Source organism: Penaeus vannamei, chromosome 11 (assembly GCF_042767895.1).
Source record: "Penaeus vannamei isolate JL-2024 chromosome 11, ASM4276789v1, whole genome shotgun sequence".
NCBI classification, from domain to species: domain Eukaryota; kingdom Metazoa; phylum Arthropoda; class Malacostraca; order Decapoda; family Penaeidae; genus Penaeus; species Penaeus vannamei.
The window spans coordinates 10077595-10081162 of NC_091559.1; positions in this window are offsets into that span (position 1 = coordinate 10077595).

The window sequence follows — 3568 nt, forward strand, 5'->3', positions numbered from 1 at the left end:
GAGGGGGACGGGGCTCAGGGACGGGAGGAGCCCGGCTGGTGCTGCTGGGGGAAGGAGGGAGAGGGAGAGGGGGACGGGGCTCAGGGACGGGAGGGGCCCGGCTGGTGCTGCCGGGGGAAGGAGGGAGAGGGAGAGGGGGACGGGGCTCAGGGACGGGAGGAGCCCGGCTGGTGCTGCGGGGGGAAGGAGGGGGAGGGGGGGGGGGACGGGGCTCAGGGAGGGGAGGAGCCCGGGTGGTGCTGGTGGGGGAAGGAGGGAGAGGGAGAGGGGGGCGGGGCTCAGGGACGGGAGGAGCCCGGCTGGTGCTGCTGGGGGAAGGAGGGAGAGGGAGAGGGGGACGGGGCTCAGGGACGGAGGAGCCCGGCTGGTGCTGCTGGGGAAGGAGGGAGAGGGAGAGGGGGACGGGGCTCAGGGACGGGAGGAGCCCGGCTGGTGCTGCTGGGGGAAGGAGGGAGAGGGAGAGGGGGACGGGGCTCAGGGACGGGAGGAGCCCGGCTGGTGCTGCTGGGGAAGGAGGGAGAGGGAGAGGGGGTCGGGGCTCAGGGACGGGAGGAGCCCGGCTGGTGCTGCTGGGGGAAGGAGGGAGAGGGAGAGGGGGACGGGGCTCAGGGACGGGAGAAGCTCGGCTGGTGCTGCTGGGGGAAGGAGGGAGAGGGAGAGGGGGACGGGGCTCAGGGACGGGAGGAGCCCGGCTGGTGCTGCTGGGGGAAGGAGGGAGAGGGAGAGGGGGACGGGGCTCAGGGACGGGAGGAGCCCGGCTGGTGCTGCTGGGGGAAGGAGGGAGAGGGAGAGGGAGCAGGCAAGGGGCAGGGAGCGGAGGCAGAGAGGAGAGTGGGGAGTGCGAGGAAGGGAAGGGATAAAAAACATGAAAACAGACAGAGAGTAAAAGATAGATAAACAGAAAACAATAACAGAGGGAGGCATAATGATGATGATGATGATAATAATAATAATAATAATAATAATAATAATAATAATAATAATAATAATAATAATAAAAATAATGATCACGTTAACGACGATGGTGATAATGATAATGAAAATAATGATAACATTGTTGATGATAACAACAATAATGATGATAATACTAATGATAATTATGATGATAATAACAGTAGTGATAATAAGAAAATAATAATGACCGTAATGTAATAGTAATAATGATAACTAACCAGAAGTAACAAAGATTGATTTTCTCACCAAAGCTGATAAGTAAACCCCTTTCGTTATTTTCATATTTGCAATTCTTAATATATAATAGTTAATAGTTTAAGAGAAACATAAAAGAAAATATTTTCTATGTTTCTTTTTTGTTATTGTTGCTCTTTGTTCTTATTTATTGTCTCTGTAAAATTCTTTTATTTTTTTTTCTTTTCATCTCTTCCTTTTCACTTTGTCCACCTCCCATTACTGTTGTTCATGACTATCATTAGGCAATATTGAAAAGGAACTGATAATGATACTGAAAATAATAATAAAGATGATATTGATAAGACAATAGTGAGCATTATGAGTTACCGTTTTCTCATTTTATCATAATAATGCTCATATGTTCCATGTTGTGTGTAATGTTTTTAATCTTCGAATTCCGTTAAATATTTTATGTGAAAATTTAATTTCGATATGTTCCTTTTAACTTCGGGGAAACGTCTTAATTCATATAGCAAATTACTGCGTACTTTATTTGACCGTTTTTTTAAACTTAGTATTTCATAAATATTACACAAAAGGGTTGCTTGATAGCTACGGGTATATTTTCGGTTGTAAAATCAAGTATTGTCTGACAAATGTGCAATATAATCATCAGGACGGCGTTTTTTATCAATATTTACATTCACACAACACAAACGGCCACAACTAGTAGCGAACCGACTTTTAAAGCTGTTACTGAAAATCACTTTGACTTATCATTTTGCTGTACTGTTAATGATTGGACAAAGAAAGAAAAAACGTAATAGTTCATTTTAAAAAAAGAGGTGGATATAACGATTCTTTCTCCATATCTTGATTTTTAGGGTTTTGTCGTTCATTCTCTTTCTGTTACTCATTTTTAATAGAAAAAAGAATCTTATTCATTGTAGGATTATAACTTTTTTTCATTTTCATACTCATCATTATCATCAATGTCATTGATCTTTTCATTAACAGCTTCTATTATCTTTTCATATTTTATTTTATTATCATAAGGTTTTCACTCTAGCATTACCACTAATGCTATGAATGGCATTCAGTATTACTTATTTCGTTATTGGTACTGCTATTATTTTCACTACCATTTTCTCCTCTCACATTCTTGACCCTCAAGATATTAAGTGCCAGCATAGAATTCTGCCCAACGAACGACCGAGAGAGAGGGAGAGAGAGAGAGAGAGAGAGAGAGAGAGAGAGAGAGAGAGAGAGAGAGAGAGAGAGAGAGAGAGAGAGAGAGAGAGAGAGAGTATTAAAACCGCATAAAGTTAAATAACCAAAAATAACAAAAAAAAAAAAAAAAAAAATCATGCAAAATGAAGGAATAGATGAACACAAGCTAACTTGTGTTCCTGAAAAGTACCTGAAAGGTTTTAAAGTTCGCTTTATTAGTATCTTAAGGATTTTTGCCTATGAGATCCAGGAAAGGGTCTACATATAAAGTGACTTGACATTATTCACCCAACTGTTCAGGATTGCTAAGATATCATACGTCAAGGAATATAGGCTCAGGAGTAGAACATCTCCGTCATCGTTTCTAGTGTATGGGATCAAACTATCATCCCTGGATGTCTGCTATGAGTGAATGAGTAATGATAAAATATGTATGTGTGATTGGGGCTGCGTCTATTTATCAATCTACTCATCTATGTACTTATCTATATGTTTCTCTACATGTCTGTCTGTCTGTATTTGTACATTAATCTGCTGTACTCTTCCTCCCTTTATATCTCTGTCGCCGTTTGAGGTTTCTCTATTCTACCTTCCCTTCTTCCTACTCCTTGTCCTATTTCTTCTTTATATTCCTTTACCTTCGCTATCTACTCCCCTCATTTACTCCCGCTCTCCTATTGCACCTTCTTTTTCTATCTTTCCTTTCACTGTCTCCTCTCCTCTCTCCTCCTCCTCTTCCTTCCCTTCGAACTGCACACCTGGAATGCATCGTTGCGTCGGGACGCCGCGGAAATGGCGCGACGGGGACGCTGTTGCTTTGGTTGTTTCCTTGTTTTCTTGGAGGTGAGCGATTGCATCCCATCTCGTCGCCTCCTTCGGGAATCGGATTTCAGATTGGCGCTCGTGCAGTTTTCACTCTTGTCGCGGGTTTATTTTTTCACGGAAATCTAACATCCACATGTTGCCCGCAAGCGGTTGTGGCCATGACTGAAGTTGGGGAGAGTGAAGGTAAGTATGGATTCGAAGGGCTTCTTATTTTCGGTCTCTGACTCATTCATTCTCTCTCTCTCTCTCTCTCTCTCTCTCTCTCTCTCTCTCTCTCTCTCTCTCTCTCTCTCTCTCTCTCTCTCTCTCTCTCTCTCCTGCCCATAACGACAACCCAGCTTGTCAACCAATGCCTGTGGCTTTAGATGCTTCCAAAGAGAAA